At 47.7% G+C, this 26,526-nt stretch overlaps 1 long non-coding RNA gene across 1 annotated transcript in view; it reads left to right on the top strand.

Annotated features, from left to right (window-relative positions):
• The first annotated feature begins 252 nt into the window (after positions 1–252).
• The window catches only part of LOC128940513 (uncharacterized), a 75,162-nt gene continuing 48,888 nt past the window's right edge, over positions 253–26,526 (top strand). Inside the window, exon 1 of the long non-coding RNA XR_008483296.1 lies at positions 253–340. This is a non-coding gene — a long non-coding RNA (uncharacterized LOC128940513). The remainder of the gene's footprint in view (positions 341–26,526) is intronic.

Genomic DNA, 26,526 nt, shown 5'->3' with positions numbered 1-26,526 from the left:
CCGGGCGGTGCCGGCCGCTCCGTCCGCTCCGGGCGCGGGCTCGGGCGCCGCCGGTAGCCCCGGGCCCGGTGCCGGCCCCGGCGGGCAGAGGCAGCGGGCGGGGCTCCCCGGAACGGCGCCGGCGCCGCCGGAGGAGCCGCTTTCCTGCCGGGAGCCGCGCTCCGTCCGGGGCCCGCAGCGAGCGCGGCGTTCGGCCGCTCAAAGTTCGGCGGTGCCGTGGTTCGGAGGCCCTTTGAGGCATTGATTGCATCGTTGTGTTCGATTTGCAGCGGGTGTACGCTAAGGGATACGGTGTTCTTCCTGAGTGGTACGGTTCTCGGTGCCGGTAGGGATGATAAAGGTTTGGTTTGGATTCAGTTTTGTAGTCGGATTTTTTTTTTTTTTTTTTTTTTTTTTTTTTTTTTTTTTTTTTTTTTTTTTGCCGGGGTATTGTGTTTTTAAAGGCGCGCAATGGTTTTTACGGGTCGTAGCGTGAAGCAGCGGCTCGGATTTTAATTCTGTTGCGGCGGCTTTTATTAGCGTGAGTGTGTAGTGTTTGTTTTGTGGGGCTTGAGGTAGCGTCGTGTCGTTCATAGCGGCGGGTTTTTAATTTCGATAATTGCATGTGTGTTTATCGTCTTCCAGGGCTTTTATTTATTTGGTTTGTTTGATTGTAGTGTATGTTTTATGGTTACGGGTAATTTGGGAGACATTCTTTATGGTTACGTTTGTCTTTAGGCTTTGTGTTTGTTTCGAGGCGGTATTTTTATTTTGATAGCTTGAGGCACTATGGGTTTATTCAGTTGGGAATAATTTTTTTGTTGTAAATTTAAGTTTATTTGGTTTTGGGGCTTTTTTTTTTTTTCTGTCCTTTGATGTATTTGGTTGTTTGTCAGTTTTATTTTTGGGAATATGGGTATTTACATGGTGGATCTTTTTAAGTATTTATTTGGGTAGTTATTTTCTTAGTTTTTAGGGGTTGAGATTTTTTTTTTTCCCATTTCGTTAATTAGCTCGGTTTTTAAAGTTATTTTTACACAGGATTGGTTCTTCTTTGAGTTAGTGTAGAGGTAGAATTTTGTTTATTTTTTCAGTAACGTTCAGGATCAGTGGCACTGTTTGGAGTTTATTAGGCTGGTTTCATCTTTTTCAGTAGTTTTTGCAATTTGCTGTATGTGTTTCTATAGGGTTTCCTTTTATTTTGGTTCCATTTTTCTGACGTGATGAGAACTGTTATCGAAAAGAGTGTTGTGTGGCTTTTTCGCTGGCAGTTCTTTGGCTGTTGGAGGTATCTTGATGGTTTTGGAAGGTATTGGTGGGAATTCAATGCTGTTTGTTTTGTCATTTTATTTAGGAATCGCATTTTAAATATACAGTTATAACTGTAACTATATTTAAACAAAACAGATGTGTGGAAGTGGGAATAAACCACTTTTGTTTTTATATATTCAATCTCTTTTCAAAATGTAACATGTAACATAAGTCGTTATCTGTTACAATAAGATATTCTGTTTCTTAATAGAGTATTGTGTATGTTGATAGATATATAAATAGAGAATATAAATATAGACACAAGCAAAACTGAAATATAAAAATAGGAATGTGTTGCAAATATATGCATACCCATCAGGGGTATATTAACACAGCCTGGGCTGAGGGGCTTCATTCCTTCTCTGGGATGTGCTGGGGTGAGAGCTCCCCTCTCAATTCAGTGAAGAGGCTCTTTCAGCTTATTTCAGCTGGTTTTCAGCAGGTGTTTCTGGGCATCTAAAGCAACAGAGGCTTTGAAGAGACCGTGAAGAAAACAGCATGGAATACAGGGAGTATTGAAGTTGATGAATTTGCCTTTTGTGTTCAGGGGTGGTAAAGCACCTTTGTAAATTCTAGTTTTGTTCTTGTTTTAGTCCATTCATTTTAGGAGGAGTGCAGCTTCCAGAGGTTCCCGGTTGTGTCAATTACAACACTCTTTTCAGCAGATTCATCATGTCACAAGAGGCATGTGCCCAGTGTGAAGGATGATGTTTGAGATAGAGGCTTCAGGTGAGTTGAGGATTGTGACTAGGAGAGGGAGGGTGAGCAGGTATCCAGTTAGGAGTTATTGTGGGCAGGGGGAGGTTTGCAGACAGCAGGGTGAGAGAGGGTGTTTATTTGTTTATTTGAGGGCCCCCCTACACAAGGCTTCTCAGAAGCCTAGCAGAGGTTTTCACATGTCTTACAGCACACAAGGTCATCCACTGCACTCACAGGAATGCCATATAACTTTGCCTTTCCCTAACCCAGGTGCCACTCCTAATAAAGGCCACAGCCTTGGAATCAGGATGAAGCTGGAGGCTGAAGGAGCCCGGCACACTCAGGAGAGGGCAAGTAGCCGCCTTGGTGGGATTTGTCCCACATAACTCCGGACTCATACTTTGGTTTTGGTTTTCTTCATTGTAGCTGACCGAGAGGCTGACAGGCCATCACGAGGCCCTCGGAGGCAGACTCATTTCAGGTGCAACGTGGATTCCCATCACTGATCGTGCAAAAGATAAGTCAGGGGCCACGGCCTGGAGATGGGATGATGGGAGAGTAGTGGGTTGGGAGTTCTTGGGGCAGATTTAAAGATTAGCAGAGGGAAAAGCAATCTTCTCCAAGGGCCTCTTAGGACGGCTAAAGGGAGAGGCTCTACTTTTGATGGCAGCTTTCAGGCGGGCAGTGCAGAACAGCTCTGGTCTGTGTCTTGTTGTCCGGTGTGCTGTGTTCCCTGGTGTGTCTTTGGGGTCCCTTTTGCCTTCTCCCCTCGAGGCCCTCACCACAAGCATGATGTGTCGTGTTTCGTGTCCCCCTGTTTGTCACGTTCTGTGTCACGGGTGTCTGCACATATTTGTGCCAGAGCTGTTTTGCCCTGCTGCAATGGGACAGGCCTGGGGAGTTGAAATTTGTAATGTGGGGTGTACATGGGCTCTAGATGCTATTCCTAGATTGACATAAGGTGTTTGCAGCTTGTGAGTTATCCTGGTGGTGTTTGATGTACTTTGTAACTTTCTTTCAGGTGCAGATGCATTCCATGTGTGGCAGAGGGTCAGGGTTAGGAGGTGCTGGGCCTTCCTAGGAGCGCGGTGAGTAGCAGAGTGGTGAGGTTTTGGCTGATGTGGTGCCAAGACCAGACACTGATGTTTGGTTTTCTTTAATACAGCTGTCTGGGAGACACCAGCCCGGTGCAAGCAGGGCTTTCCTAGGTGCCGATGTGGCCTTTCTTTGCACCTGAGACCAGCATCCCCTGATGTCTGAGAGATAAGTGGAGGGCTACGGCCCACAGAGGGGATGGAAGCAGGGTGCTGGGTCAGGACTCCCTGGGGTGGGTGGGGGGTTTGAGTTGGCTCTGGAGACGAGGGTAGCCAAGACGTGGCACCTTAGGCCCCATAAAAGCCAAGTCTCGCTTTTGATCACTTTGCTGAGGTGTGCAGCAGGGCAGAGCAGTCCCGGTGTGTATTGTGTCACTTGTCTGTTGTGCATTATGTGTTGTTGGTGTATCTCATGTCTTTTACCTTAGCCCTTTGAGGGACCTGTCAGAAACCCTGGCATCATTCTTAGCATCTGTGATCTCTGCATTCCTTGGCCTGGCACCCAGGCCATAGATGTGTTCCTGATACCTGTCTGAGCTCCCCAGTCAAAAGTTCTCTCTTTGGAAGCATCCAGTCATATATCTTGTCAGGTCTTGTTCTGAGCTGTATGAACAGCTCTGACCCACCTGGATCCATTATGGTGGATTAGGACTTGAAAGAATGTGAGGGCAGGGAGAGGATTCTGACTGTAGGATTCCTAGGCATCCATCTTTGCTGTTCTTGGAATCAATCATTCAGTTAGCATCTTCTTTCTCCAGGATTCTCTGAGCCTCATCAGCTCACCATCGGTCTCAGCTTGCTCATCTCCTTTTGCATTCTCTCAGTCCTTGCAGCCATTTTCCTTGCCCTGAGATTTCTGTTCCTGTTGTGTCCCCGTTGTCTGTCCTGTCCTGTCCTGTGTCACAGGTGTCTGCACACATTTGTGCTGGAGCTGCTCTGCCCTGCTGCCATAGCCTGGTGCAATAGGAGAAGCCCCGGGGATTTGGAATTTGGCATGTGAGATGTAGTTGGACTCTAGATGGGATTTGTAGATGGACACAGGATGTCTGGAGCTCTTAGCTTATCCTGCAACAGTGTGACTCTTGTCCTAACTTTTTCCAGATTCAGATGGATTAAATCTGTGCCTGAGGGCCCCATCCTTGGTGAGGGGATTGCCCCGAGCAGGTGAGGCCCCATTTGTGTCTGCAGCAGAAGTGTATATGGTGACTCTGTTACAGCTCTGTTCTTTGTCTTTCTTTTTAGGAAATAAATCTGGATACCAGCAGTCAAGGTGAGCAGTGGAGAGAAGTAGTTCTTATTACTCAGCTCTCAAGAAAAAAATTGTTCAGCAGATTCATCATGTCACAAGAGGCATGTGCCCAGTATGAAGGATGATGTTTGAGATTGAGGTTTCAGGTGAGTTGAGGATTGTGACTAGGAGAGGGAGGGTGAGCAGGTATCCAGTTAGGAGTTATTGTGGGCAGGGGGAGGTTTGCAGGCAGCAGGGTGAGAGAGGGTGTTTATTTGTTTATTTGAGGGCCCCCCTACACAAGGCTTCTCAGAAGCCTAGCAGAGGTTTTCACATGTCTTACAGCACACAAGGTCATCCGCTGCACTCACAGGAATGCCATTTAACTGTGCCTTTCTCTAACCCAGGTGCCACTCCTAATGAAGGCCACAGCCTTGGAATCAGGATGAAGCTGGAGGCTGAAGGAGCCAGGCCCACTCAGGAGAGGGCAAGTAGCCGCCTTGGTGGGATTTGTCCCACATAACTCCGGACTCACACTTTGGTTTTGGTTTTCTTCATTGTAGCTGACTGAGAGGCTGACAGGCCATCACGAGGCCCTCCGAGGCAGACTCATTTCAGGTGCAACGTGGATTCCCATCACTGATCATGCAAAAGATAAGTCGGGGGCCACGGCCTGGAGATGGGATGATGGGGTAGGAGCAGGTTGGGAGTTTTTGGGGCAGATTAAAAAATTAGCAGAGGGAAAAGCAATCTTCTCCAAGGGCCTCTTAGGACGGCTAAAGGGAGAGGCTCTACTTTTGATGGCAGCTTTCAGGCGGGCAGTGCAGAACAGCTCTGGTCTGTGTCGTGTTGTCCGGTGTGCTGTGTTCCCTGGTGTGTCTTTGGGGTCCCTTTTGCCTTCTCCCCTCGAGGCCCTCACCACAAGCATGATGTGTCGTGTTTCGTGTCCCCCTGTTTGTCACGTTCTGTGTCACGGGTGTCTGCACTTTTTTGTGCCAGAGCTGTTTTGCCCTGCGGCAATAGGCCTGCTGCAATGGGACAGGCCTGGGGAGTTGAAATTTGTAATGTGGGGTGTACATGGGCTCTAGATGCTATTCCTAGATTGACATAAGGTGTTTGCAGCTTTTGAGTTATCCTGGTGGTGTTTGAAAAATGTTCTAACTTTCTTTCAGGTGCAGATGCATTCCATGTGTGGCAGAGGGTCAGGGTTAGGAGGTGTTGGGCCTTCCTAGGAGCGCGGTGAGTAGCAGAGTGGTGGGGTTTTGGCCGATGTGGTGCCAAGACCAGACACTGATGTTTGGTTTTCTTTAATACAGCTGTCTGGGAGACACCAGTGTGGTGCCAGCAGGACCTTCCCAGCTGACGAGGTGGCCTTTCTTTGCACCTGACAGGGAGCAGCATCCCCAGATGTCTGAGAGATAAGTAGAGGGCTACGAACCACAGAGGGGATGAAAGCGGGGTGCTGGTTTGGGAATTACTGGGAGGGGTTTTTGAATCCAATTTGGAGGTGGGGGGTGTTCATGAAGTGGCCCCTTAGGCCCCATAAAAGCAAAGTCTCACATTTGATCACAGTGCTGAGTTGCTCAGGGCAGAGCAGTCCCGGTGTGTCTCGTGTCACTTGTCTATTGCGTGTTGTCTGGATATCTCATGTCTCTTAGCTTAGCCCTTTGAGGGGCCTGTCAGAAACCTTGGCATCATTGTTAGCATCAGTGGTCTCTGCATTCCTTGGCCTGGCACCCAGGCCATAGAACTTTTGACTCAGGAGCGCAGACAGGAATCAGACTCTCTTCTCTCTTTGGAAGCATCCAGTCAGCTGTCTTGTCAGGTCTTGTTCTGAGCTGTATGGACAGCTATGACCCACCTGGATCCATTATGGTGGATTAGGACTTGAAAGAATGTGAGGGCACGGAGAGGATTCTGACTATTGGATTCCTGGGCATCCATCTTTGCTGTTCTTGGAATAAATCATCCAGTTGAGCATCTCCTTCCTCCAGGGTTCTCTGAGCCTCACAGCTCACCATCAGTCTCACCTCGGTCATCTTCTTTTGCCTTCTCTCAGTCCTTGCAGCCATTTTCCTTGCCAAGAGGTTTCTGTTCCTGTTGTGTCCCCGTTGTCTGTCCTGTCCTGTCTATCCTGTGTCACAGGTGTCTGCACACATTTGTGCTGGAGCTGCTCTGCCCTGCTGCCATAGCCTGGTGCAATAGGAGAAGCCCCGGGGATTTGGAATTTGTAATGTGGGGCGGTAGTTGGACTCTAGATGGGATTTGTAGATGGACACAGGATGTCTGGAGCTCTTAGCTTATCCTGCAACAGTGTGACTCTTGTCCTAACTTTTTCCAGATTCAGATGGATTAAATCTGTGCCTGAGGGCCCCATCCTTGGTGAGGAGATTGCCCCGGGCAGGTGAGGCCCCATTTATGTCTGCAGCAGAAGTGTATATGGTGGCAGTGTTACAGCTCTGTTCTTTGTCTTTCTTTTTAGGAAGTCAATCTGGATACCAGCAGCCAAGGTGAGCAGTGGAGAGAAGTGGTTGTTATTGCTCAGCTCTCAAGCACAACAATTTTTCAGCAGATTCATCATGTCACAAGATGCATGTGCCCAGTATGAAGGATGATGTTTGAGATTGAGGTTTCAGGTGAGTTGAGGATTGTGACTAGGAGAGGGAGGGTGAGCAGGTATCCAGTTAGGAGTTATTGTGGGCAGGGGGAGGTTTGCAGACAGCAGGGTGAGAGAGGGTGTTTATTTGTTTATTTGAGGGCCCCCCCACCACAAGGCTTCTCAGAAGCCTAGCAGAGGTTTTCACATGTCTTGCAGCACACAAGGTCATCCACTGCACTCACAGGAGTGCCATTTAACTTTGCCTTTCTCTAACCCAGGTGCCACTCCTAATAAAGGCCACAGCCTTGGAGTCAGGATGAAGCTGGAGGCTGAAGGAGCCAGGCCCACTCAGGAGAGGGCAAGTAGCCGCCTTGGTGGGATTTGTCCCACATAACTCCGGACTCATACTTTGGTTTTGGTTTTCTTCATTGTAGCTGACTGAGAGGCTGACAGGCCATCACGAGGCCCTCCGAGGCAGACTCATTTCAGGTGCAACGTGGATTCCCATCACTGATCATGCAAAAGATAAGTCGGGGGCCACGGCCTGGAGATGGGATGATGGGGTAGGAGCAGGTTGGGAGTTTTTGGGGCAGATTAAAAAATTAGCAGAGGGAAAAGCGATCATCTCCAAGGGCCTCTTAGGACGGCTGAAGGGAGAGGCTCTACTTTTGATGGCAGCTTTCAGGTGGGCAGTGCAGAACAGCTCTGGTCTGTGTCTTGTTGTCCGGTGTGCTGTGTTCCCTGGTGTGTCTTTGGGGTCCCTTTTGCCTTCTCCCCTCGAGGCCCTCACCACAAGCATGATGTGTCGTGTTTCGTGTCCCCCTGTTTGTCACGTTCTGTGTCACGGGTGTCTGCACTTTTTTGTGCCAGAGCTGTTTTGCCCTGCGGCAATAGGCCTGCTGCAATGGGACAGGCCTGGGGAGTTGAAATTTGTAATGTGGGGTGTACATGGGCTCTAGATGCTATTCCTAGATTGACATAAGGTGTTTGCAGCTTGTGAGTTATCCTGGTGGTGTTTGATGTACTTTGTAACTTTCTTTCAGGTGCAGATGCATTCCATGTGTGGCAGAGGGTCAGGGTTAGGAGGTGCTGGGCCTTCCTAGGAGCGCGGTGAGTAGCAGAGTGGTGAGGTTTTGGCTGATGTGGTGCCAAGACCAGACACTGATGTTTGGTTTTCTTTAATACAGCTGTCTGGGAGACACCAGCCCGGTGCAAGCAGGGCTTTCCTAGGTGCCGATGTGGCCTTTCTTTGCACCTGAGACCAGCATCCCCTGATGTCTGAGAGATAAGTGGAGGGCTACGGCCCACAGAGGGATGGAAGCAGGGTGCTGGGTCAGGACTCCCTGGGGTGGGTGGGGGGTTTGAGTTGGCTCTGGAGACGAGGGTAGCCAAGACGTGGCACCTTAGGCCCCATAAAAGCCAAGTCTCGCTTTTGATCACTTTGCTGAGGTGTGCAGCAGGGCAGAGCAGTCCCGGTGTGTATTGTGTCACTTGTCTGTTGTGCATTATGTGTTGTTGGTGTATCTCATGTCTTTTACCTTAGCCCTTTGAGGGACCTGTCAGAAACCCTGGCATCATTCTTAGCATCTGTGATCTCTGCATTCCTTGGCCTGGCACCCAGGCCATAGATGTGTTCCTGATACCTGTCTGAGCTCCCCAGTCAAAAGTTCTCTCTTTGGAAGCATCCAGTCATATATCTTGTCAGGTCTTGTTCTGAGCTGTATGGACAGCTCTGACCCACCTGGATCCATTATGGTGGATTAGGACTTGAAAGAATGTGAGGGCAGGGAGAGGATTCTGACCGTAGGATTCCTAGGCATCCATCTTTGCTGTTCTTGGAATCAATCATTCAGTTAGCATCTTCTTTCTCCAGGATTCTCTGAGCCTCATCAGCTCACCATCGGTCTCAGCTTGGTCATCTCCTTTTGCATTCTCTCAGTCCTTGCAGCCATTTTCCTTGCCAAGAGGTTTGTGTCTGTGTTGTGTCCTCATTGTCTGTCACGTCCTGTCCTGTGTCACGGGTGTCTGCACACATTTGTGCTGGAGCTGCTCTGCCCTGCTGCCATAGCCTGGTGCAATAGGAGAAGCCCCGGGGATTTGGAATTTGTAATGTGGGGTGTAGTTGGACTCTAGATGGGATTTGTAGATGGACACAGGATGTCTGGAGCTCTTAGCTTATCCTGCAACAGTGTGACTCTTGTCCTAACTTTTTTCAGATTCAGATGGATTAAATCTGTGCCTGAGGGCCCCATCCTTGGTGAGGGGATTGCCCCGAGCAGGTGAGGCCCCATTTGTCTCTGCAGCAGAAGTGTATATGGTGACTCTGTTACAGCTCTGTTCTTTGTCTTTCTTTTTAGGAAATAAATCTGGATATCAGCAGCCAAGGTGAGCAGTGGAGAGAAGTAGTTCTTATTACTCAGCTCTCAAGAAAAAAATTGTTCAGCAGATTGATCATGTCACAAGAGGCATGTGCCCAGTATGAAGGATGATGTTTGAGATTGAGGTTTCAGGTGAGTTGAGGATTGTGACTAGGAGAGGGAGGGTGAGCAGGTATCCAGTTAGGAGTTATTGTGGGCAGGGGGAGGTTTGCAGGCAACAGGGTGAGAGAGGGTGTTTATTTGTTTATTTGCGGGCCCCCCCACCACAAGGCTTCTCAGAAGCCTAGCAGAGGTTTTCACATGTCTTGCAGCACACAAGGTCATCCACTGCACTCACAGGAGTGCCATTTAACTTTGCCTTTCTCTAACCCAGGTGCCACTCCTAATAAAGGCCACAGCCTTGGAATCAGGATGAAGCTGGAGGCTGAAGGAGCCAGGCCCACTCAGGAGAGGGCAAGTAGCCGCCTTGGTGGGATTTGTCCCACATAACTCCGGACTCATACTTTGGTTTTGGTTTTCTTCATTGTAGCTGACTGAGAGGCTGACAGGCCATCACGAGGCCCTCCGAGGCAGACTCATTTCAGGTGCAACGTGGATTCCCATCACTGATCATGCAAAAGATAAGTCGGGGGCCACGGCCTGGAGATGGGATGATGGGGTAGGAGCAGGTTGGGAGTTTTTGGGGCAGATTAAAAAATTAGCAGAGGGAAAAGCAATCTTCTCCAAGGGCCTCTTAGGACGGCTAAAGGGAGAGGCTCTACTTTTGATGGCAGCTTTCAGGCGGGCAGTGCAGAACAGCTCTGGTCTGTGTCGTGTTGTCCGGTGTGCTGTGTTCCCTGGTGTGTCTTTGGGGTCCCTTTTGCCTTCTCCCCTCGAGGCCCTCACCACAAGCATGATGTGTCGTGTTTCGTGTCCCCCTGTTTGTCACGTTCTGTGTCACGGGTGTCTGCACACATTGGTGCCAGAGCTGTTTTGCCCTGCTGCATGGCCTGCTGCAATGGGACAGGCCTGGGGAGTTGAAATTTGTAATGTGGGGTGTACATGGGCTCTAGATGCTATTCCTAGATTGGCATAAGGTGTTTGCAGCTTTTGAGTTATCCTGGTGGTGTTTGAAAAATGTTCTAACTTTCTTTCAGGTGCAGATGCATTCCATGTGTGGCAGAGGGTCAGGGTTAGGAGGTGTTGGGCCTTCCTAGGAGCGCGGTGAGTAGCAGAGTGGTGGGGTTTTGGCCGATGTGGTGCCAAGACCAGACACTGATGTTTGGTTTTCTTTAATACAGCTGTCTGGGAGACACCAGTGTGGTGCCAGCAGGACCTTCCCAGCTGACGAGGTGGCCTTTCTTTGCACCTGACAGGGAGCAGCATCCCCAGATGTCTGAGAGATAAGTAGAGGGCTACGAACCACAGAGGGGATGAAAGCGGGGTGCTGGTTTGGGAATTACTGGGAGGGGTTTTTGAATCCAATTTGGAGGTGGGGGGTGTTCATGAAGTGGCCCCTTAGGCCCCATAAAAGCAAAGTCTCACATTTGATCACAGTGCTGAGTTGCTCAGGGCAGAGCAGTCCCGGTGTGTCTCGTGTCACTTGTCTATTGTGTGTTGTCTGGATATCTCATGTCTCTTAGCTTAGCCCTTTGAGGGGCCTGTCAGAAACCTTGGCATCATTGTTAGCATCAGTGGTCTCTGCATTCCTTGGCCTGGCACCCAGGCCATAGAACTTTTGACTCAGGAGCGCAGACAGGAATCAGACTCTCTTCTCTCTTTGGAAGCATCCAGTCAGCTGTCTTGTCAGGTCTTGTTCTGAGCTGTATGGACAGCTATGACCCACCTGGATCCATTATGGTGGACTGGACTTGAAAGAATGTGAGGGCAGGGAGAGGATTCTGATGATTGGATTCCTGGGCATCCATCTTTGCTGTTCTTGGAATAAATCATCCAGTTGAGCATCTCCTTCCTCCAGGGTTCTCTGAGCCTCACAGCTCACCATCAGTCTCATCTCGGTCATCTTCTTTTGCCTTCTCTCAGTTCTTGCAGCCATTTTCCTTGCCAAGAGGTTTCTGTTCCTGTTGTGTCCCCGTTGTCTGTCACGTCCTGTCCTGTCTGTCCTGTGTCACGGGTGTCTGCACACATTTGTGCTGGAGCTGCTCTGCCCTGCTGCCATAGCCTGGTGCAATAGGAGAAGCCCCGGGGATTTGGAATTTGTAATGTGGGGTGTAGTTGGACTCTAGATGGGATTTGTAGATGGACACAGGATGTCTGGAGCTCTTAGCTTATCCTGCAACAGTGTGACTCTTGTCCTAACTTTTTTCAGATTCAGATGGATTAAATCTGTGCCTGAGGGCCCCATCCTTGGTGAGGGGATTGCCCCGAGCAGGTGAGGCCCCATTTGTCTCTGCAGCAGAAGTGTGTATGGTGACTCTGTTACAGCTCTGTTCTTTGTCTTTCTTTTTAGGAAGTCAATCTGGATACCAGCAGCCAAGGTGAGCAGTGGAGAGAAGTAGTTCTTATTACTCAGCTCTCAAGAAAAAAAATTGTTCAGCAGATTCATCATGTCACAAGAGGCATGTGCCCAGTGTGAAGGATGATGTTTGAGATTGAGGCTTCAGGTGAGTTGAGGATTGTGACTAGGAGAGGGAGGGTGAGCAGGTATCCAGTTAGGAGTTATTGTGGGCAGGGGGAGGTTTGCAGGCAGCAGGGTGAGAGAGGGTGTTTATTTGTTTATTTGAGGGCCCCCCTACACAAGGCTTCTCAGAAGCCTAGCAGAGGTTTTCACATGTCTTGCAGCACACAAGGTCATCCGCTGCACTCACAGGAATGCCATTTAACTTTGCCTTTCTCTAACCCAGGTGCCACTCCTAATAAAGGCCACAGCCTTGGAATCAGGATGAAGCTGGAGGCTGAAGGAGCCCGGCCCACTCAGGAAAGGGCAAGTAGCTGCCTTGGTGGGATTTGTCCCACATAACTCCGGACTCATACTTTGGTTTTGGTTTTCTTCATTGTAGCTGACTGAGAGGCTAACAGGCCATCACGAGGCCCTCCGAGGCAGACTCATTTCAGGTGCAACGTGGATTCCCATCACTGATCATGCAAAAGATAAGTCAGGGGCCACGGCCTGGAGATGGGATGATGGGAGAGTAGTGGATTGGGAGTTCTTGGGGCAGATTTAAAGATTAGCAGAGGGAAAAGCAATCTTCTCCAAGGGCCTCTTAGGACGGCTAAAGGGAGAGGCTCTACTTTTGATGGCAGCTTTCAGGCGGGCAGTGCAGAACAGCTCTGGTCTGTGTCGTGTTGTCCGGTGTGCTGTGTTCCCTGGTGTGTCTTTGGGGTCCCTTTTGCCTTCTCCCCTCGAGGCCCTCACCACAAGCATGATGTGTCGTGTTTCGTGTCCCCCTGTTTGTCACGTTCTGTGTCACGGGTGTCTGCACTTTTTTGTGCCAGAGCTGTTTTGCCCTGCTGCAATGGGACAGGCCTGGGGAGTTGAAATTTGTAATGTGGGATGTACATGGGCTCTAGATGCTATTCCTAGATTGACATAAGGTGTTTGCAGCTTGTGAGTTATCCTGGTGGTGTTTGATGTACTTTGTAACTTTCTTTCAGGTGCAGATGCATTCCATGTGTGGCAGAGGGTCAGGTTTAGGAGGTGCTGGTCCTTCCTAGGAGCGCGGTGAGTAGCAGAGTGGTGGGGTTTTGGCTGATGTGGTGCCAAGACCAGACACTGATGTTTGGTTTTCTTTAATACAGCTGTCTGGGAGACACCAGCCCGGTGCAAGCAGGGCTTTCCTAGGTGCCGATGTGGCCTTTCTTTGCACCTGAGACCAGCATCCCCTGATGTCTGAGAGATAAGTGGAGGGCTACGGCCCACAGAGGGGATGGAACCAGAGTGCTGTTTTGGGAATTACTGGGAGAGGTTCTGGTGTGTCGGGTTAATGAACTTCTATGGTTTAATATAGAGGTGAAAATAGAAATAAATATACATTTAAAAATAAATATGAAATTATAGTGGTAGACATAAATATAGATAACAGATACTTAGATAAAACTATAATATATGGTATATAATTGTAACATTTTCATGTAGATATAATTGTAACATTTTCATGTAGAGAAATGATTGTCTCTTATATATATATACACAAAGATATATAAATATACATAGTAAATATAAAAATATTTAAATAGAGTTAAAATAAATTGGGGGGTTTTATTAGGTTATAGGCCGGGGTTTTTAAATAAATGATAGAAATAAAATATCAATTCAGATATACAAATATATATACAAATGCAAATCTCTGTAACAATTTATTTAAAGAAATATAAATAAATGAAATCTATAATACAGAAAATATATATCTATTATTATATTAGAAGGTATTCTCTCTAATATATATAATATCTATGAATAAAATAAATTAAAATATCCATATGAATATCATTTTAATTTTGAAAAATCAATTTACTTCCTACATTTTTAAATCTGGTTCAAATAAAGGGGCGTCCTTGCTTTTCATTTGGTTAGAGGCAGGAGTTTTATTTTAAATTATATAAGTAATATAGAAATGTGGATCTTAAGATAGAAATATGTAATACATATATAAGGAGAAATTGCTAAAATATGAATATAAATTTATATATAAATATATGTAAGTAATATGAAGAGTTGTAGTGTAGAATGTAAATAACATTATACGGCAATATAAATTATAAATGGGAATATAAATATAAAAATATGTAAATATAGCTTAAAAGAAAGGGAATGTTTTGGCTTTTATTTAAGTAGAGGCAGGGGTTTTATTTTGAATGTTCCAGAAGTAAAAATCTTGAGGCAGAAATATTTAATCAATATAAAAAATATGAATAAAAATATATAAAAATTCATAAATAACTACTCGCATCAGATGTCATATAGAATATAAATTTATTTTTAACTTGACATTGGTAAAGATAAATGTATAAGTAAGCAATAGACATTAATATACCTTATAAATACAAATATGAATATAAAAATTGAACTTTAGGATAAAGTCTATTTAAATATTGTTTACAACAAAGGGTTGGGGTTTTTTTTATTCCTATTGTGTTAGAGGCAGGGTTTTTATTTCAAATAATATGAATGTAGATATTATTGTTATTTATTTCTAAATATGGAGATATACAATCGAGATATAAATATATATATAAAAACACAAAATATAAAGAAATACCAATAATAGGAAGAGATGTAATGAAGAATACAAATAACAGTATACATAAGTGTACATTTTAAACGTAAATATGAATATGAACCTGAAAACTAGAATTTTAAAAAATATTTGAATACAGTTGAGAAGAAAGGGGTTCTTTTTGGCTTTAATGTGGATGGAGGCAAAGGTTTTATTTTAAATAATGCAAGTGTTACAGAAGTAAAAATCGTAACAGAAATATATACTTACTATGTAAAAATATGTATAAAAATATACAAATAAATTTAAGTTTTAGGGATATATGCAATATGGAATAGAAATGTATTTATAAAAAGAAATGTATAAATGGACAGTGTACATCAATATACATTGTAAATAGGAATGTGAATATTAATAGGAAAAAACTTTTTAAAAAACATTTAAATATTTTTTAAAAGAAATTGTTGGGTTTTTGGGGTTTTTTTTGTGTGTTGTATTTTGTTTTGTCTTTTATCCTATTAGATTAGAGGCAGAAGTTTATTTTTCCTCTTCCCCGTTGTTTTGGGGCATTTATTTCAGAGCAGTTTTCGGCGGGGGCCGCCCCTGTTCTTTTTCGCCGCCTTCCCTGCCCAGAGCCCCGAGGCGCGCTGCGCCCCCGGCTGGGGCGTGCGGCAGTGCTGCCGCCTTGTGGGCAGAGCGCGGTACTGCAGCCCTGCACCGAGAGGCCGCCACCTTGGGAGTGGCGCGTCACGGGTGTCGCGGACTTTTAATTGACCTTCTCAGCATGGCGGCGAAAAGGGCGGGGAAGTGGAGGACCGGGGTGGGTGTAAGTGGACTGCCTGCACAGAATACCGACGTCATGGCGGCTCCGACGGATTTTTCTGTGGCGTTTCATGTGTACCCGACACATGCTGTGGGCTCAGCGGCGCCGCGGGCGGGGTAGTTTGGCGGGTTTGTGCCAGGCATCTGGGTTAAACGCCTCGCTGTGCCGGGGTCCTCTGACGGCCGCTTTCGCGCCCTGAGGGAGCCGAGCCGGGCCGAATTGTTCCGAAGAGCCGAAGAGCCGAGGGTGGCCGAAAACAGCCGAGTTGACCCGAAGGGCCGAGGGAAGCCGGAAATAGCTGAGTTTACCCGAAGAGCCGAGGGTGGCCGAAAACAGCCGACTTGAACCGAAGAGCCCAGGGCGGCCCAAAATCGCCCAGTTTACACCAAGAGACCATGATAGCCGACTGGAACCGATAGCCGAGTGTAGCCGACACTGGCCGCATTTAGACAATGTGCCCAATATGACCGAGTTTAGTCGAACCGTGCCGAGTTCGGCCGAAGAGCCGAACTGAAACGACTTTAGACCAAGAGCCGAACCAAGCCGAATTCAGCCGAGTTTCATTCAACAGAACCGAACAACGCCGCAGCGCTGTGCCTGCAGTGCGCCTGTGCAGGGGGCAGGGATCGCTGTGCCTGCAGTGCTCCGAGGGAGACGGCAGGGATCGCTGTGCCTGCAGTGCGCCTGTGCAGACGGCAGGGATCGCTGTGCCTGCAGTGCGCCTGTGCAGACGGCAGGGATCGCTGTGCCTGCAGTGCTCCGGGACAGACGGCAGGGGGCGCTGTATAAAGTAAGTAGAAAATATCAACTCTCTATAAGAAGGAATAAAAGCTCTATGTCACGTGCAGCAGTAGAAAATTTCAGGCTCCCAGGGAATAAATAGTTTTCTTTAAATCCTTTTCGTTTTGGAGTTTTTTTTTTTTTACTCCCAGGTAGCCTGATAGTTTCTACTGCTGTTTTTTTATTCTAAAGCTAGAAAGGTAAACCAAGATCAGAAATACAAGAAAGGGAAAGGGAAGGGAAAGGAAAGGCAAGGAAAGGAAGCGGGAGAGCAAGAGGGAAGGGAAGGGGTGAAAAACAGAGTGAAAAAAGAAAAAAGAGTTGGAGGGGGAAAGAGAAGGCATTCGGAAGGAGCGGGGCTGCCTCAGGTCCTTCCCCGCCCAGGGGTGAAGGTCCCGTTTGATGCCGGGAGGTTCTGCAGCTCCCGGCGGCGGGGGACGGAGCCGTGGCTGTCAGCCCGAGACTACAACTCCCGGCAGGCCTTGCTGCCGGCGCGGCGCGTGACGCAACGGCTGACGCGGCACATGACTGGCTGGCGGGCCAGGCGGGCGCGCGGGGCTGTGCGCGGGCCGCTCCCGCCGCCTCTCCCGCGCGGGACGGCGACGCTGGACGGGCGAAGCCTCCGTCCGGCCGCCCGCACGGCGCCGAGCAGCGCGGAAGGAGCTTCCGCGGGGTTCCTCGGCCTCCCTCGGCGGTGCCGGGGGCGGGGGGCGGGGCGGTGCTTTGCTGCCGCGGGCCGGGAGCTGCAGGAGCCGCCCCGGGCGAGCACGGCGAGCACCTGTGAGTGTTTTTTTTCCTCTAAATCGGGAGTAAATATAGCTGAGTAAAATTAGCTTGGTTTTCTTCCTTCTTTTTTAACTGAATTGTTTTTATTAAAAATCCTATTTGAATGTGTAGAAAAAGTGGGGATGTCCTGTAATATATTGTAGCTTTTCTTGTTTACAGGGTACTCAGAAAATACGTCTCCCTTAGAGTCCCACAGAAAGGTTCTCAGTGCGATCTCTGTCAAGGTATGTATTTCCAAAGAAGTGATCCCTTTAGATATTTGCCTGTGTACCTTTTCCTGTTATTCAGAGCTTGCCTTCTGTGGGTTTTATGATAAACCTGTAAAACCGGTTTTGCAAGTCTTAATCGTTGAAGGCAGCATAGAGCCTGTTCTTGACCAGACAAAGGGAAAAAGTGTGACTTTGAGGCTGAACTTGTCATTTTTCATTTGACTTGTCTTGAATTATTTAAGAATAGAGAGAACTAGAAAAAGAGAGAAATAGAATTGGTTATTGAGCACTCCCCAAATGCTCACCATGATTCAGTGTAGAGCCAAAGGGCAGGGTGATGGAACAGGGCTCTATGCTTTAGAAGGAAAGAAATTTAAACCTGACCTCCACAGAGTCTCACTAACTTCTGTTGTTTGAAAATACAAAATACGTTCAGGAAGTGTTGGAAGTTAGTATTTTGGGAAAGAAATGGCAGTTCCACAGAACATTGCATTTAACAGTAAATTGGAGGAGAGCCCAAGAGAAATTTTTCATCCCTTGATAGAAAAGGTAGGGAGTGACTTTTTTTGGTTTGGTTCTTTTTTCTTTATTATTTTCTGGAAATAAAAGTAATTAAGTATAGGTACTACTGGTCTCTTTCTTCCAGTAACAGGTGATAATAATAGTAGTAGTAATAGTAAAAATAATAATAGAAATAATAATAACAGTAATGTAATACTAGTTAAACAGTCTTTATCCATTGAACTGGCCATTTCAAATCAAAACTTCTAAACACAAATCAAACCATCATCCTTGTAGAATCTTTCACAGCAGTGGGCTAAAGATCCTGGTTTTGTTGACAGGATTTCTTGGTTCTGGAAAAACAAGAGGGAAGTAGAAGCCTAACTACTTCTAGCTCACAGACCCGTCCAGTGAACAGAGCTTTGTATTTTGATGGGCTTGGGATGACTTTGAAATCAATTGGTCATTACAGTAGAAAAAATTAATGTTTTTTTGAACGTGACAGCAGAAATAACTTTAAGCACCAACTTAATAATAATAGATCACCAATTTAAGTTAAAAATTCATGCTATACTATCAAAATTTAAAGGTAAGTGATTATGTATTAGGTGATGGTATAAAGTGTATGTTCTAATGTGTAGGATGTATGCAAAGATACATACATACCTGAAAGTCCTTAGAGGAAACAAATTTTTATGTTTGCTGTCTGACTGTTTATCATACAATATTTGGTTTTATTTCGCAGGGATCGGTGAATTTTAACTTTGGAGTCCTCTATGCTAAGGATGCTCAGCCTGCAGATGATGAAATGTTCAGTAATGGTGAGTTTTTCACTTTCTCTTTAATTGCTATGCTGATCTGAATAAGAAAAAAACAAAAGCAAGAGAAAAAAAAAGGATGGTTTATTATTTTTTACACTGTTATGTTTGTTTCCTCAGTATTTGCTGCAGCTCTGCTTACCCAAGCTTTGGGTTCCTTCTGTCCCACTGGGAGTTGCCCAGTTTGGTTGCATCTGGTGAAATTCACCCCGAGACCTTACAGAACTAGCTCAAACTACGTGAGAGCCATTTGCAGTTCTCTCCACACACCTGGAGAATGGGTGACGTTTCTGAGGATGTGGCAACTGTACTTCTATCAAAACTCAGTCTGTGAAATTTCTGGGGAAAACCCTTCTGTGTCCTGAAGGGCTCAAACTCTGCTGAGGATCCAGTTATCAGGTGCTCACCTGGATGGTTCCAGCTCTTAAAGTGAACACTTGTACTCTTGCCCTGTAGTTTACATCCGTTGTATTTTTGTTGTTTTGCAAGATTTTATGTCTTTGCAAAATATTGTGCATTTCGCTCTTTAGAACCTCTCAGATTGTTCTTTGGTGTAGCGCCACCTCATGGGACACTTGGCTGCTGTCCTAAAGGGGATGGTCGCTAGAATTGTAAATTCTGGAGAGTTTGTAAGTCTTCTGTCCCCAGGGAGCTATCATGCTTTGTTTACTTTTGTTCTGTTGGTTAGGCGCTGCTTCTCATTGCAAGTATGAATTTCAAACTACCCTGTTCTCTTTTTAACTGTTTTCCTGGTTCTCTCCGTACGGCAGGGAAAGACTCTCGTATCCTTGTCTTCAGGCTCGGTGCTGTCCACGAAGATACGGAGACTAAAAAAATCATAAGAAGCAAAATATGACTGCAGGGAAAACAAGCTGGAGAGAACAAAAGGTGATATTGTTATCCTTACCCTGTGTTAGAAACATCCACTGTGCTTTGATGCTGGCAGCTGCCAGGGGCTTGTTAGCTCTTTGTAGGCAGGTGTAGGTGTTCGCTTGTAGGTTTTTTCTCTGGACAAGTCAATTCAAACTTTGCTAAGCTTATATTTGCAGATTACTCTCTAGCACAGTCCAGCATGACATTTTAGAATGCTGTAAAAAAAGCATGTTACTTGGAAATTGCTAATGATGAGAAGCTTTAGGGGAAAATAAGATTTCAGGGTTGGGAGACGTGAGAAGAATTTTGTGGGGATGTTAGACTGAAGTAAAGCACACTTGAGGCTGGACTGGCACGCTGGCAGGTCCCCTATTAAACAGTAGTGCTGAGATTAGCCTGGGGGTTGCCCATTGTTTCTGTAGAAATCAGTGTTTCCTGGTCTTCAGAAGTAAGCTGCTTTGAAAAGCTGGAAGGTGCAGCATGGTGACAATCCGTGTGCTCTGGATTAAAAGTAGATTTCAGAATGGTCCTAGGCTTTTGTCTTTTCCTCGAAGCCGATGTAATCCTATTGAGGAGCTTTTAATTCTGTGCTGCCACGTCATCGGTCAGGGCCCTGTCGTACTAATCGTCATACAGATACAAAACAAAAAATCGGACCCTGTCCCAACCACTTAGAGCCCAGAACACGATTTCCTCGGGCTGCCGTTTGTGTGCCATCGGCACTCACCACGGAAGCGAGCTGGGGATTGTTGCAGCTGCTGGGAACAAACCGCTCCTCGTCACACAGGAACGGAATTGGGACGACGCCTCGGCCAGCCCCTCTCTGCCATCGTCTCCTGAATCTGCAGCAGAGCAGTTCCGGTCCATCCGGGCACGTGTAATCCAGTTCCCGATGATCTGAGCGCACGGAGCAGCGCTCCGCTGCCGTGGGGGGCTCAGGGAAGGCAGAGTGTGCATTGTCATCTTCCTGAACCTGCAGACGAATCCAAGTGAGAAGCCACAGGGTGGAAATCAGTCGCATATATGCTAAACGAAACTTGCAGGTTTTTTTTAAGAATTGTTTCTGCTTGTTCTTTTTTGTGCTTCAGCGCTTAGAAAACCTCTCTTTAAAATCAGTTCAATTCATCAGTTGAACCTTTGTTTGCAGACCCTCAGTGAGCAGAATTTGTTGCAGACTCAGTGCACGCTGTGCCGGCCTCCCGGGAGTGTGAGGGGCTCACGTGTGCTACTTTTTGCTTTAGGACGCTCTGAGGTATTTATTCCTTTTGGGATACATGATGAGAATTGCCAAGAGAGGTAGTTACAAGGTATGACATGAGGAAAAAGCCTGTGTGGTTGGAACGTTGTTGCTGTCAAAAGTTAATTTTTCCTTCTTTCTTAGCCAGTAGTTAGCTTTTTGCTTAATTTTTGTGGTATCATTATTTTATTGTTTAAAAAATGGCTTCAAAATCACTTTGGTGGTTGGTGTTGGCCACCAGTACCTTGTTCAGATTTGCCTATTTGCTTGTAGCTAAAATGTTCGCATCCTGTTTATCATTCTATTTAAGAAACTGCTGCCCAGCCAACTAATAACTGAATATCCATCTGTCTGGGACTCGGGGACAGGATTAAGGTAGTGTCTTTGTTCCCAGGAAAAGGTTCCAGTGTAGTTTCTAAATAGAGGAGAAGGGGATGAAGACGCGGTGCTCTGATGCCATTGGGGCACCCCAAGGTCCCCAGGAGCGGGAGCCCCGCTGCAGTGCAGGAGCAGGTATGTTCTCATGTAATACTGAACAAATTATAAATATAAATATGACAATTTAAGCATGAAAATATTTTTTAATATAGTTAAACAAAGTGGGTTTTTTCATTTGTCAATAGGCAGTGTTTTGATTGTAAAAATTATAACTACAAATAATATAAAGGGAGAAATCTAAGTATAGAAATAGAAATATATACAGATATATATAAAATTTAAACCTATAAGAAAAAATTAGTTGTAGCAGTAGATGTGATACCTAATATAAATAATAACTTAGATACTTTCCTAGAATTTTGTATCTATTATATATAATTATGAATATAATGCATCAAAAGAAACTATAAATATAAATGTGAATATAATTATACAAAAGTATAAAAATATTTCAATATCGTTCAAAAGAAGGCTTTTTTTGTGTTTATTTGGTTAGAGACGGGGGTTTTATTTGGAATAATCGAAGTATTATGGAAGTATAAATCTAAATATAGAAATATACAGTCGATAAAGAAAGGTATTTATAAGAACACGACTGAACGACGCCGCCTTGGGCCGAATGGAACGAGCTCAGCCGAACCAAGGCGAGACCGGCCGAACCTGACGGGCTCGAGCGAACCGAGGCCAGGCTTGCGAGGCTGCCTGAACGGAGCCGAGCTCGGCCGAACCGAGCCCGCCGCTCTCGTGCGCGCTAATTAGCGCGAGTGCGGTCACAGCCCAATGAGCTCCTGTGCCACCCCGCGCTCCCGGTCGTGTCGGTGTGATGGCCGGGCCGCCCGCGGGACGCGGCAGCAGGAGCGCCCCGAGTCGGGCGAGTTTAACGTGAGGCGGCGCCGCTTGCCCGCCGTCGGGGGGGGGGCGAGCCGAGCCGAGCTCAGCCGAACGCGCAGAGAGCGGCTCCGAGTTGGGCCGAAGCGCGCCGAAGGGACGAATGCAGCCGAATGCGGCCGACAATAGCCGAGTTTAGCCGACAGTAGCCGAGTTTAGCCGAAGAGCCGACTGGAGCCGAGTGACTCCGGAGCGATCCCAGCTCCCCCGAGCGCAGCCTCCCGGGCAGGGCGAGGCGCCGGGCCGGGCTCGGGGTGCAGCCGGGGCTCTGTGAGGCTTCCCCGCCTGTCCCTCTCTCTCGCCCTCCTTCCTTCTCCCCGTATTCGCCTTCTCTCGCTCCCTTTCCCCCATTCCCTCTGCCCCCACAAGCCCGGCTCCTTCCTGTCCAGCCCCTTCCCCGCTACTCCCTTTCTCTTCCCCGTTTCTGCCTCCTCTGTCCACCCTCCCTCTACCCCCCCTCCCGGGCTTTCCCTTCCCGTGCCGCTTTCCTGCACAGCCCGCCCTCCCTCGCCGCCCTTTGTCATGCCCTGCTCTCGCTCCTCTCTTCCGGTGCCCGCTTTCCTTCTTTGCCGCGCAGCCGCGGGGCTCGGGGTGCCGGAGAATGAAGGCCCGAGGGTATGGGGATTCATCCGTGGTGCTGTTAACACAGTCAGAATGGCTCAGTGACTCTGTGCCAGGCTGGTGTGGCCTCAAAGGCTGCCCCTGCTGCTGGCAGAGTGTGTGAAGCGTCTGCTGAGCGGGCAGCGGCACCCCCCCGAACACCTTCTCGCAGCAGGTACGGAGACGGACCCAGCCCAGCGCGTGGAAATGGATCTCTCCAGCTGAACGCTCAGGTGAAGCGAGCAGAGAGCGTGCTCAGCATGAACCAGGTGAGCTGCACGTCTCCAGGGTAATGATTCTTGCACCTTCAGAGCCACAGTGTCGCTGAGCTTTTTTTTTCCCCAGGCTTTCCATCACCTCTCAAACAGACGAATGCTCCCCTTGGAGGCTGCTGTGCCCTGGGGAGCCTGGCAGGTGGCCCCGTTGGTGAGAGGAGGGCAGCTGCAGGCAGGCAGCCCCCAGGAAAACACGGGAGTTTCAGTGGTTTCTGATGCCTGAGGAACGGGGAGATGGCGTGAGCTGAGCAGGAGTTAAGCACGGTCGTACAGAGGCCTGGCTGTTATGATTTAAGATGGCTTATTGAATATCTGTAGTTTCTATAGATATTTGTATATCTGTCCAAGTAGGATATAGAGCCTTGTGCAGGAGAAAAAGAACTCTTGATGTAAGATATGACCTGGGGGGGCATCATGCCAGGCTATCCCTTCCAGATTTGGACGGCTTCAGGGTCTTGTGTGGCATGATGGGAAGTTCTGAAAATTAAGATTTCCTCTTTGGTGCGGGTCAGATGGGTGACGCCTGGCAGCTCGTGCACTGCCACTGTGCTAACGTGTGTGCCTCTCCTTCCCTCCCTGCTCCACAGGCAGCGCAACACGGGAGCAGCAGGGAGAGCTGGCTTTGTCCTGGAGGATCCAGGAGCTCGCGGTGGATATCTGAGCCTGCAGCTCCAGGCTGCCGCACGACGGAAGGGCTGCACACACCCAGAGCGTACAGGTACTGTCACAAACGTGGGCTGTGGTGGCTGAGCCCTCAGGAGCTGGCGGTGCCAGCTGGGAGAAGAACAGTAGCTTCCAGCCTTTTCTTTTGTCTGCGTTTCCCCGTGTTCAGTCAGTCTGATTACTTCTGGGCATTTGCCCAGCAGGGTGTGAAATGCTTCAAGGGCTAAAGGGGGAAAAAAAGGGAAACACAAACTATAATCCACACCTCAGGAGGGAGAAGACATCTGTCAGGACAAACTCTTAAGAGAAATGGGATGAAGAATACTTGTTTATTCAGTCTTTGGTATGTGTAGCTAGTTCAAAGAGGTCTCCCAGTCCTTCCCATTAGCAGAGCAAAGGAAGAGCAGCAAAGCCCTCAGGCTAAGCCATTAAAAGCAGCAGCAGCAGCAGCAGCAGCAGCTTCGTGTGCTGGAGTGTGGCAGGCATTCCTAGGTTTGCTTTTTGGTTTTGCATCTAGCACTGGTAGAGGAGAGTTCTTTGCAAGGTGATAGTTCCAGCCTTGTATTGAAATGTGAGCAAAGAGGAACTTTGTCAGTTGGATTGGGGTTTATTCACAGCACTTGTAAACAGAGTTAACGTTCAGATAACATGTGCAGGGAGTGTGTGCTGTGGGTTAGCACAAGTGACAAAGGAAGTGGGACAGGGACAGGGCACTTTTCCCTTCAAGGTACTGTCTTTCTCTGGAAGAATGATGTGAGAGCAGAAAAGTTGCAATGGCACTGCAGTTCCCTGCACAGAATATACCCAGGGAGGTGAAGCACAGCCCAGTGGTGCCATTCACCTGCGCCCCAACGGGGAGCATCGGTGAAGTGAGGAGGACTGAGGAGCTCTCCCCTTGAGCAATCACAACAGTCATGTCAACGAGTGTCACCCTTTTCCAGACCACTGGCATGTGCTTGGGGACAATAACCTGTGTTTTTTACAGCCAGGTCTTCTGAGCCGCTGCTCACTGCTCGCAGTGAAAAGAAACTTGTGTACAGGCACTCTGCAAAATTGTCACCTCAGATGCCACTGAAGCACAGCTTTGGCTTTCAGGCATCTCCCCTGCAAGCTGTCCCTTGCGGCGTTTCCGCACTGGATTCATTGTAAATTCATTCCTCCCATTTTTTATTTGTAATTTCCAATTGATATCGACTTTGACAGCCTCTTCAGGGCTCCCCAAGCTTCATACCACACCTAAATGCTCGTTTTCACTGCCTGAAGGGCTTCTCTCACCCGAGTGATTCTATGAATTTGGCCTGTACTTCAGCTTAAGGGGAAAGCTGTACATTGATTGCATTTTGGAGAAAAAGATTTGACCGTCCAGCTGTAAATTTATCTTGTGTTTTGCCTTCCAGGTTCGCTCGTATTGTAATTTGCAAATGGCACGGCAAATGCCACGAGAGCAGCTGGTGAAGGTGGCTCAGAAGCAATGACAAGAATGTGCTGCAAAGTTGGGTCCAGCAGTCCAGCTTCCCGACACGGTAGGGCAGGCACACCTTTTGATAAAGCATCAAACGCTGTAGTTTTTATTCTTGGTGTTTGTCTGCGCTCCCATTCTGATCACCCCTTGAAGTATTATTTTTCAAAATGATATCTAGGAGAGAAATCATGTTTATTCAGGGGGAGCCATAATTTTCATCTGTTCCAAATGCACCAGGTGTGTTTTAAGGCCTGCACACACAGCAAGAGCCGCAGAGCTTGTTGTGCAGTTTCCTGCAGCACTGATTTATTCTGTACTCCAGTAACCATGCCCCGGGCTGCCAGCCAGGCTCAATGCCAGGAGCGGGAGGAGCAGACCCCGAGAGGTGCTTTGGGTGGAGCCCAGCCAGGTTTCAGGCAGCCCGCAGAGTCTGCCCTTGCAGTCCACGCCGGTCTGCTGTTGCCATCTGCTGGAAAAATCCCTAATGGATATTTCCAAAGGTGGGGAGGAGCATCCGCTCCTGTCACGGACCTGCTGGGGGCTCTTTGCCCTCTGGCTCCGTGCGCTCTGCCCAAGAACAGCGTGTGCAGCAGGCTGTCACCGCTCTCTGCAGGGTGAAGCACCTTCAGCCAAGGTCAGTGCAAGAGCAAAACAATCCTGCCAGCAAAGCCTGCTACTAGAGAGGCAAACAATGATCCTTCCCCAAAGGAATTCATCCTTCTTCTCCCTTACAACTCTCCTGTGTCATCACACGGCAGAATGGTTTGGGGTGGAAGAGATGTTGAAAACGACCTAGTTCCACCCCTGTCCTGGGCAGGCTCACCTTCCTCTGGGCCAGGGTGCTGTGCTGTCGCAGATCAGGTGGCAGATCTGTGGAAATTGTAATGATATTATTAAGGCGTGTCTCTTATTGCCTTGCCATTCGTGAATCCCGAGGCTGTCTTGTCCTAGTTTAGCTTTCTGATGTGGAGGAGCAGAACTGCCAACTGATATGGATTTTGGTGCTCTCTGTGGAGTGACGTCCTGTAAAATTTCTGTCCCAGGAATGCTGTCACGATGGCTCTGCTCCATAAAGAATGACACGGCCTGATTGTCAGCAATTTTTGCTGCTGCACTAGTGTAAAAATGCTAAAATTTGAACACCGCTTATTATTTCAAAAGAGAATATTTTAAAACTGGAAGAGATAGCTGAAATTACGCCTGAAAGGTAGCAAGAGCAAATACATAGAATATTTCTCCCTGTTTGTAGATATACTTTTCATTGAAAATTATGCTGATGGGGATATGCTTTTATGTATTTAGTGACTTTACAGATTTATTCCCCGAGTTTTTTGAGTTCACAGAGTCATGGAATAATTCAGGTTGGAAGGGGCTCTAAAGATCACCTCGTTCCGAGCCTGCTGCTGTGGGCAGGGACACGGTTCCATGGACCAGGTCGCTCTGAGCCTGATCCCAGAGCACCAATGGGCCTTGGAACACTTCCAGGGATGGGGCAGCCCCAGCATGTGTGAGCAACCTGTGCCAGCCAGTTGCCAGAGGAGGAAGAAAGCCCTTCCCAGCTGGAGCAGAGGCTGCTGCAGCTTGGCGCAGCCTCGTGTCACCGAGCGTGTGAGACAGAAGGGCCCTTCCCGTGGAGGGAGAACGGCACTGAAAGATCTTTTTTGGGAGGAGCGGAGCAATGGAACGCCAAAGCAGCCTTCAGTTCTTGCAGCAGGGTTGGGAACAACTG

This window comes from Melozone crissalis, unplaced genomic scaffold (genome assembly GCF_028551555.1).
Source record: "Melozone crissalis strain CALT ecotype California unplaced genomic scaffold, PUWL_Pcris_2 ptg000033l_1, whole genome shotgun sequence".
Taxonomy (NCBI): domain Eukaryota; kingdom Metazoa; phylum Chordata; class Aves; order Passeriformes; family Passerellidae; genus Melozone; species Melozone crissalis.
Note: the sequence above shows the minus strand (reverse complement) of the source record. Positions and strands in the feature narration are given on the sequence as shown.